The 10,482-nt window shown below is 43.7% G+C and overlaps 1 pseudogene; it reads right to left on the reverse strand.

The window, feature by feature from the left end:
• Positions 1-10,067: 10,067 nt before the first annotated feature.
• Positions 10,068-10,279, reverse strand: LOC120367924 (small integral membrane protein 30-like; annotated as a pseudogene).
• Between the last annotated feature and the right edge of the window lie 203 nt (positions 10,280-10,482).

The following is a 10,482-nucleotide window of genomic DNA, read 5'->3' on the forward strand; positions in this document are numbered from 1 at the left end:
TTATGTGATTTCAGGGAATCATGTCGAGTCACTTGTTTGGAATATTAAGCTGAGAAAGCATTTTTTTTTTCAAATGCTAAAACAAAAACAAGTTTGTTTACAGTTTTTTTTTTTTCTTTTTTTTAAATACGGAGTCTTGATTCTGTCACCCGTGCTGGAGTGCAATGATATGATCTCAGCTGACCGCAACCTTCACCTCCTGGGTTCAAGCAATTCTCCTGCCTCAGTCTCCTGAGTAGCTGGGACTACAGGCATGTGCCACCATGTCCCGCTAATTTTTGTATTTTTAGTAGAGGAGGGGTTTTGCCATGTTGGCCAGGCTGGTTTCAAACTCCTGACCTCAGGTGATCTGCCCGACTCAGCCTCCCACAGTGCTGGGATTAAGTGCCCAGCCCCAAATGTTTCATAGAAGGGATATAACTATGAAAGTAAAAATTGACGTGAACTTTTTGAAAAGCTTATACCTGCTTTTTTTTATTTGTAAAGAAAAAATGGAAAATTTGTGGAAATCTCTTAGAACATTTGTATTTGGTAATATAAGAGTCAACAACAATAAACACCTGTATTTCATTAAATCTAAGATGCCATTGATACCACTGATGCTAGGCTGGTATGGTGATTTGCTGCCAATGAAAGTATGATAAAATGCATTTTTTAAAAAATCATCTAGTGTTTGCTTTATATTAATTGAGTGTTCTTTTAATTTTATTTACACATGATTTTTTTCCATTGTATATCACTTTTGTACATCCTTAAAAAGAAAAATATATACAAGAGACTATTATTCTAAGTGAAGTAACTCAGGAATGGAAAACCAAACATTGTATGTTCTCACGTATAAGTTGGAGCTAAGCTGTGATGATGCAAAGGCATAAGAATGACACAGTGGACTTTGGGGACCCGGGGGCAAAGGGTGGGAAGGGGGTGAGGGATAAAAGACTACAAATCGCCGGGCGCGGTGGCTCAAGCCTGTAATCCCAGCACTTTGGGAGGCCGAGGCGGGTGGATCACGAGGTCAAGAGATCGAGACCATCCTGGTCAGCATCGTTAAACCCCGTCTCTACTAAAAATATAAAAAATTAGCTGGGCGTGGTGGCGCGTGCCTGTAATCCCAGCTACTCAGGAGGCTGAGGCAGGAGAATTGCCTGAACCCAGGAGGCGGAGGTTGCGGTGAGCCGAGATCACGCCATTGCACTCCAGCCTGGGTAACAAGAGCGAAACTCCGTCTCAAAAAAAAAAAAAGACTACAAATCAGGTTCAGTGTATACTGCGCGGGTGATGGGTGCACCAGAATCTCACAAATTACCACTAAAGAATATACTCATGTAACCAAATACCACCTGTTCCCCCAAAACTTATGGAAACAAAAAATTAAAAATATATATATACAAAATAAATTTGGTATGATATTCCTCAGATTCCTCCATATTTAGAGTTTAATTCTTTTAAATCACCTTTTGAATTCAGAGCCATCAGTGTTCATGTTTTTCCTTATAATACTGTCTTTTGTGCATAAAAGTCTTGGTGATGCAGCATTTCTTTAAAACATGTGCCACTCATGTTTTCAGGGTTTTCTTTCCATTCACTGACACTTCTTCAACATGTTTTTGTGTACACATACATGCATGCAGGCAATGACAATTGTCAAGACCACTGCCTGTTGATCACGATTATTTCAGTTGTCTCTTGCTGTATAGCAAACCACTGCAGACCTTCATATCTTATAACACGAATGATCATTTATTTTGCTGAGGAGTCTAGGATCTGGGCAGGGTTCAGCAAGGAAGGCTCATCTGTGCTCCAGGTAGTGTGAGGCAGGCTGCTGTACTAAAGGCTGGTGGACCTGCTTCCAAGATGGCACTCACATGACTTGCAAGTTGGTGCTGGCTGTTAGCTGGGACCTTAATCAGACCTGAGAAGCAGGGGCTGGGCTCACCACATGGCATGGGCTTCCTGAGCATGGGCCAAGTTCCAACAGTGAGCATCCCAAGAGAAGGCCAGGCAGAAGCTATCTTGTTTTTCCGTGGCCTAGCTTCATCATTTACTGAGCATCACTTTGCCACACTCTATTAGTTGAGGCAATTACAACCTCCTGTCCCAAGTTCAAGGGGAGGGGAATAAATTCTATGTCCTGTGTGTGTGTGTGTGTGTGTGTGTGTGAGACAAGGTCTTACTCTGTTGCCCAGGCTGGAGTACAGTGACAACATCAGGTCTCACTGCAGCCTTAAGCAATCCTCCCACCTCAGCTACCAGAGTAGCTAGGACTACAGGTGTGTGTCACCATGCCCAGATAAATGTTAAAAAAAAAAAAAAATTGTAGAGATGAAGTAAATTCTATTTCTTGTTTGGGTCTTGGCTAAGTTCTGAAAGAGCATGTGAGCCAGGTGCAGTGGCTGACACCTGTAATCCCAGCACTTTGGGAGGCTGAGGCAGGTGGATCGCTTGAGGTCAGGAGTTTGAGACCAGCCTGGCCAACATGGTGAAACCCCCTCTCTACTAAAAACACAAGAACTAGCTGGGTGTGGTGGTGCACCCATGTAATCCATTACTCGGGAGGCTGAGGTGGAAGAATTGCTTGAACCTGGGAGGTGGAGGCTGTAGTGAGCTGAGATTGAGCCACTGCACTCCAGCCTGGGCAACAGAGCGAGACCTCATCTCAAAAAAAAAAAAAAAAAGCATGTGAGACTTGAAATACTGTGGCTATTTTTGGAAAAGACAATCTCGTGCAGTGATTATAATATGCATCCTGGGCTGGGAGCAGTGACTCAACACCTGTAGTCCCAGCACTTTAGGAGGCCGGCGGGGGGAGTGGATCATGAGGTCAGGAGATGGTGAGCAACCTGGCCAACATTGTGAAACCCCGTCTCTACTAAAAAACCAAAAATTATCTGGGTGTGGTGGGGCGCACCTGTAGTCCCAGCTACTCAGGAGGCTGAGGCAGGAGAATTGCTTGAACCTGGGAGGCGGAAGTTGCAGGGAGCCGAGTTTGCACCACTGCACTCCAGCCTGGCAACAGAGTGAGACTCTGTCTCAAAAAGGAAAAAAAAAAAAAAGATGCATCCTAATTTCAAAGATGCATAAATGGGCAGAAGGATGTGCCCATTCAAATTAATGAAATACATTACTTGGAATGCAAATACTCCTATCCCACCCATCTACATACACTCCTCTCTGCCCCTAATTTATTGCAGACATGACTAATCAATCACAGCATTCATTCTCCCTGAGCCTCACACTCTGCTAGGAGCCACTTTATCACACTCTGCTAGGAGCCACTACCAACTGCTAGCAAGTGAGATACAATTTATTTACTCTCCTGAATCTAGAGAGCAATGCCCTGTGAAAAACAGGTAGCCTCCTGGACCGGGAGTCCTTGGACACCCCTCTCCCCCAATCCTTTGCCTTGTGTTTCAGTATGTCAAGAAATGATGAGGCTCTCCAGCACTAGACCATGTAAACCAAACTGATGTAAAAACCAAAATGGCATTTCATTCATAGGTAGTGAGGGATGAACCTTTAGGTATCAAAATGCCTGGGTTTGCCAACTGAGAACGTTCTTCATGTCCATTTGTCTGAGGTTCTGTGTAGTTAATTGTTCTGAAGTCTTTGTGAGAGAGTGGAATTAGAGACAGGCGTTGACAGTATTTAAAAATAATGCATCCAGGCCTTAGGGAAGTCTAAAAAAAAAAAAACGTGTTTCAGAACCGTGAAGCTCTAGGTTATTGTGCAATTTTTACTGCAAATTTGTTTCTGTTCTTTAACATACAACACTTTGCTAGGTGTGGTGGTAAATTATAGAACGTATGAGTAAGAGATTTCTGGAATAATTCTCATGGGGTGGCCTGGAACCTTCTAGGGAAATGCTACTTTGTCATGACTTTTTTTTTCGTTTGGCCAACAGACTGTCCTCTAAAGTAAATGAAATATTCAGGCTTTGGATATGAAGCTGGCTTGCGCAATCTGATTATAATATAGCAGTCTGCAATCAGGTATTATGGCTCGTTTGAAAAATATGTGGGCAATTGGCTTTTAAGTATGTTTTTTTGTTCTTGTTGTTGCTGCTGGTCTTGAACCCCTGACTTTGAGATCTGCCTGCCTCGGCCTCCCAAAGTGCTGGGATTACAGGCATGAGCCACTGCACCCGGCCCTTTTCTTTTTTTGATTATCTAGGTGTGGTAGCACATGCCTGTAGTCCCAGCTGCTTGGGAGGCTGAGGCAGAAGAATCCCTTGAGCCCAGGAGGTTGAAGCTGCAGTTAGATATGACCATGCCACTGCACTCTTGCCTGGACAAAAAGAGAGACCCTGCCTCAAAAATAAATAAAAGCAAATGTTGACTGGTGATTAAAATGATAAAATAATGATAACACAAGTAATTAGGGGGGAAAAGTCCATCTTACCTCTGGCCTGTTTTCTGAAGGCATTGCTATTAATTAGGGTTAAGTTCAGCTGCAGGTAATTGAAAGCCCAAAATACAGATTTTTTAAAAGCCTCTCATCAAAATCTAGGTAGGTGAGATTTTGGCTGCTCTAGCAGCTCCGTGGTGACCAGGCACTTGCTGCCCTGTGCCTTCTTTCCCCACCAGTTTCATGATGTATCTTTCAACTCATCATCCAGTGTGCCTGTTCCAGGCCGAACCATCACATCTGCATTCCAGACATCAGAAAAGTAGGAAAAGTAAGAAAAAGAACACCCGGCCACTTTGAAGAACACCTTTGCTTGAATCCATTGGTCATGATTTAGTCATGTGGTCACACCTCTAGCAGTGAGAACCTGATTATGTGCAGTGATGTACCCGGCGGATGGGGGTTCTGGTACTGCGGAAGCAGGGAAACGGACGTTGGGAGGCGTCACTGGATTCCGGGGCGGCCTCACGGAGCAGTCAAGCACAGCCTCCCTGGCTGCGTTCTCCCATGAGGTGAAAAATAAGGTGCGATCAATGCATGCTTCTTTAGGCCAGATCTCGGTCTTGGTACCCAGTACTCCCTTTTGGCAACTGTCTCTTCTCCATCAGCTGTTGTCAACCAGACACTGTGGAATCCCTTGTTTTTATAGTTACTTTTATTATCCTTTATGTGCACCAATGCAATCCCAGCCCCGTACAAAAACAGGAAAGGAAAACTTCCCCTTAACACTCAAATTGATCTTCTATACTTCATTTCTTTTCTTGGGAATTTATTTTTACTTAGTAATAATTCCTTTCGAATCACAAATACCTTTTCCACTCAGGGGCAGTGCAAAGTCATGTGCAGTAGAACAAGAAAGGAGAAGCTTACCTCATGCGTGTCCATAAACTCATAAAAGGAGCTTGAAGGGAGGACAGTGTCTTTATGATCTGGCGTGTCTTGCTTGGTACCTGCTTAAAATCACTTTTGCTTGTGATTTAGCTGGATACACTTTGTATATATACAGGAAAAATATATATTTTTTTTTTCTAGGAATGTAAGGGCTGTCCAACACACAAAATGATTTCATCCTTTTCTGCATGAGAACAGGCAAAAAACTTCTGGCAAATACGCAGGGTTCGTGAGACATGAAATTCAACGATGCCGAGATACATCAGGTGCGCCTCTTGACTCTTCCCCTGAGCAGGAGGCCCCCCTCCAGCAGCGCTATCCGAATCCCAGGCCGTCATTGTAACTGAAGACCCAGTGGTGCGCTGCCCCCTTGTGGGAGAGGTGGACATTGCAAACCTTTCATCACAGGAAAACGGAATTTGTCTTTTAAATGCATCTGGAAAAATCGAGCCTGTTCAATTCCCAGGAGGCATGCAAGCCAAATTGGACCTTGAAAAGGACATTATCTTACAGAAATGCCTTCCAAAAATGTTATTGTGTTTATGTAAAAAACCCACTTTATATATAACAACTGCATAGCATGCCTATGCTTGTTTTTACACAATGGATTTTTTAACCAAAAGTTGGATCGTTAGCTTTATTATGGATTCAGTCTGATTGGTAACATCACAAGAGCTGACTTCCAAGAGAAAATATTTGGCTTTTTATAAAGTGAGGAATTATTTTGTAAAGTAAATAGTACCTGCCTCTATCTCCCACCAACAATTTATTCTGTAAGTTCTGATTTTAATGAAGTATTTCTCAAAGTAGTTACCATCACTTAACTTCCTGCAGGAATTCTAGAATTTCTCCCCGTCTTCTTTGCTCCAGAGTCACATGGGATATAGCCACTGTTTTTTAAAGTCATTTCTGCACTACCACATTAGTGAGTAGCAGCCCTCCACCTGCCCACCACACAGCTAAAAGAAGCAACACACCAGGCACAGTGGCTTCCGCCTGTAATCTCAGCACTTTGGGAGGCCGAGGCGGGCGGATCACCTGAGATTGGGAGTTCAAGACCAGCCTGACCAGCATGGTTAAACCCGTCTCTATTTAAATACAAAATTAGCAGGACATGGTGACACATGCCTGTAACCCAGCTACTTGGGAGGCTGAGGCAGGAGAATCACTTGGACCGAGGAGGCAGAGGTTGCCGTGAGCCAAGATAACGCCATTGCACTCCAGCCTGGGCAACAAGAGCAGAACTCCATCTCAAATAAAAAAGAAAAAAAAAAAGCAACACAAAATAAACTGTGGTCAAAAGAGACTCACTATCCTCTCTCTCACAGGAGGCTGAAGACACTCACACTTCCTCCTTTTAAGTCTTTGACGTTTCTTCATTATCACACCCAAGGCTTTCATAGCTGATCAGAACATCAGCACTGGAAGAGGCCTGCGAGACCACTGCACTCAATTTCTTCATCTGAAGACGGACCCAGGCCCTCATCTCCTGACCCCCTCATCCAGTGCTGTTCTCCTGCACCTCTCTGAAGAGTTTCAACACTCCATTCCCTCCGAGAAGCCAAGCCAGGGCACCTCTAAATTGAGCAAGCCAGAAACCGAGAACTCTATGCAAACAACACCACTGCTCAGAGGTGATAAGGGTAAGCAAATAAACCACCAGGGAGAAAGAGAAGCAGAGTTTTGGCTCTCACCACCCTGGTGATAAACAAGTGTTTGATCTGGGCTGAGTGCACATCCCTTATCTGGTGAGAGATAACATTCACACTCAGAGGGAGTCTGTGCTTGCTGCCAACAGGTTTGGAATCCTACGGAGCACTGACCTGGCTGGCACACGGGCTGAACCAGAGTTCAGGAACGATGGGCCAGGGGAAATTCTGTTACCGCCCAGGGGGAAAGAAGGGGTCCTCCTGAACTGAGAGCTCAAAGGCTAAAGAGCCCTAAAAAAACAGTCACAGAAGTCTCAGCTAGGGGAGTCCTGATGGCCACAGTCCCCACAAATCCGCTATGGGCCACTTAGGATATGTTATGAGTTTTCCAATCTGCTCCACAAAGCTACCTAGGAAGAATGTCAGAAGCCTTATTCTCTTGCTCACTGTTGAGGTGAAGGAAGCTAAAGAAAGCAGTGTATGCCAGGCACCGTGGCTCACGTCTGTAATCCCAGCGCTTTGGGAAGCCAAAGCAGGCAGATCACTTGAGGCCAGGAGTTTGAGACCCGCCCAGCCAACATGGTGAAACCCAATATCTACTAAAAATACGGAAAATTAGCTGCATGTGGTGGCATGTGCCTGTAGTCCCAGCTACTCAGGAGGCTGAAACAGGAGAATTGCTTGAACCCAGGAGGCAGCGAGTTGTTGTGAGCCTAGATCATGCCACCGCATTCCAGCCTGGGTGACAGAGTAAGACTCTGTCTACAAGAAAAAAAAAAGAAGGCAGTGAAGAGTAAACTCAAAGGGGAACCAGCAGTGGCCTGTCTCTAGAGTCTTGATCAGGATCACCTTTATAAAGATGATAATGTTGACAATAAGAATAATAATGGCTGCTAATATTTGTAGAGCGGGAGAGAACACAGGAACCTAAAGGGGAGAATGGGGAAGGGGTTTCCACACACCCTGGCCACCGCCTGTTATTACGGTCTCACCGCAGCAGAGCCGCACGTGGCCTCCCCAGGCCCACTCTCCCCTCCCACCTCAACAATAGGAGCCCATGTTAATCAGCACATAATAAAGACTGTGTTTCCCAGTCTCCCTATCAGCAAGGTGTGAACACCGTGGAGCATGAGGATGGGCCTGTCGTCCAGAGGTGGTGAAAACAAAAGCATAAGGAGTCTCACCCTGGCAATTTGGGAGCCACCATTCCTGTCCTAGGCTGTTTACCTTGACGACTTTGACAAGAGACAAAAATACTTGTTTCTTGTTTAAGCCAATGAGAGTTTAGGGCTTTCCTGGTATACATGGATGACTGTCTTCATCTATTTTGTGATGCTATAAAAGAATACCTGAGACTGGGTAATTTATAAAGAAAAGATGTTTATTTAGCTCACAGTTCTGCAGGCTGAGAGGTTCCAAGGGCACAGCCCTGGCTTCTGGTGACGGTGCTAACTCGTGCTGCCTCACAAGATGGTGGAGAAGGTCAAAGGGGAAGCAGGCATGTGAGAAGAGAGGGAAAGCTGAAGGGCTCCTGACTTTATAACAACCCATTCTCAGGGGAATCAATCCATCCCCACGAGAACTAGTCTAGTCTCACAAGAGACAGAACTCACTACTGAGAGAACAGCACCACGCCATTTATGAGGAGTCCACTGCTATCACCCAAACACTTCCCACTGGGTCCCACGCCCCAACGGCACCACATCAGGGCTCAAATTGCACCATAAGCTTTGGTAGTGACAAACCAGCCATATCTAAACCATAGCATATACCTAATCCTAGCTACTAGCTACTAACTTGTAAAAAAATTTGTACAGAGCGGAAACAGGCTCAGTAAAAGTAAATGACTTTGCCCTAATACATACAAATATCACCTGGCAGAATTTGGTTTTGAATCTGTCTGTCTGATCCAAGACTTCATTTTTCCAGCATAGTCCATACTAACAAATGTAATTGGAACATGCATGTATGTGGTGCTTTATAATTTGGAAATATTGTCATATACATTATGTGATGTGTACAGTTTTGGAATTTTTTTGGCTGCAAGCAACAGAAATAAACTCTGAATAACTTATGAGAAGACTCTTAGGAAGATTTAGGGTAGCAAATTAGAGATAAATTAGAGAAGCAAAACTAGGGATTTTTTTTCTTTCTTTCTTTCTTTTTTTAGATGGAGTCTCACTTCTTTGTCCAGGCTGGAGTGCAATGGTGCCATCTCGGTTCACTGCAACCTCCACCTCCTGGGTTCAAGCAATTTTCTGGCTTCAGCCTCCCAAGTAGCTAGGATTACAAGCACGTGCCAGCAAGCATGGCTAGTTTTTGTATTTTTAGTAGAGACAGGGTTTCACCATGTTGACGAGGCTAGTCTCGAACTCCTGACCTCAAGTGATCCGCCTGCCTTGGGCTCCCAAAGTGGTGGTATTACAGGTGTGAGTCACCAAACTTGGCCTCTTTTCTTTTTTTTTTTTTTAATAACATAATGAGTTTATGTTTACTATAGTACTTCTCATTAGGAGGATGTTACTCAGTTAATATAAAGTTGTTTCCTTAACATTGAATCTCTTTTCCATGTCAATGTCTATAGTGTTTTTTTAACATTAAATCTTTTCTGCATTTCAATATTAGATACACTGAATACATTTTTCTAAACATTGTTCCCCAGAGATAAAAGTTTCCCTTTTTGGCTATCTGATACCTAAATACAGTATTACCTTGAAAGGCAACAAAACAAAAATCTAATAAAACTATGGAGAAAAGACTCCTCAGTGGTTCAGAAGGCAGCAATTATAACTGAACAGTGGTGATTTCCTAAGCTTCTAGGCAAGAACTTCCTTCTTCCTATTTCACATGCTTTGAGAAATCTAAAACTATGAAATATTACTTCTGTCTATTTCAGCCATCTTACTTCTTTGACCTCCTTTCTAAACAGCAAATACAAATTATAGGCTGCATTTTTCAGTGCGGTATTTGTTGTAAAGAAAACATTTTTAAAAATTTTTATAAATATATCTGTTTGTTCCCATTTCATGGAAACAATGAAGAATGTAAAACTCCCTTATTTACCAATGCTTAGAAACTTTCAGACACCAAAGCTCAGGTTTAGCTTCAATAGCACAAAGGTTTTCAGGGTGAGATTTGATTCAGTAAGCCCTTCAAAGTCACATCTGTCCATCTCTTTTCTGCATATACCTTCAAGCAAGCACAGATGCCCGTTATGCTGGGAACCACACCTAACAAGAGAGTGATTGCGTCTTGGGCTTCAACTGCCTCAACAACAGGGAGCATCAAAGGCGTGACAGGAGAACTAAGGACAACTGTGTTGAAATGGAAGTCATGATGTTGGAATCTTGAGGGCTGAAAGTTCCAGAGACATGGGATACAGAATTATATTTGACCTGAAATTTCCCCTTCCTGGAGCTCTGGATGCTGCGATTAAGAGGTTCCACGTGACACTGCCTTCCAGTAAGCGGCCATAACAGGCATCAGCACTAGGGATTTCTTACTAGGGTTTGATCTCACCTACCCGTGGGAGCTGCTG

This window comes from Saimiri boliviensis, chromosome 1 (assembly GCF_048565385.1).
Source record: "Saimiri boliviensis isolate mSaiBol1 chromosome 1, mSaiBol1.pri, whole genome shotgun sequence".
In the NCBI taxonomy this organism is placed as follows: domain Eukaryota; kingdom Metazoa; phylum Chordata; class Mammalia; order Primates; family Cebidae; genus Saimiri; species Saimiri boliviensis.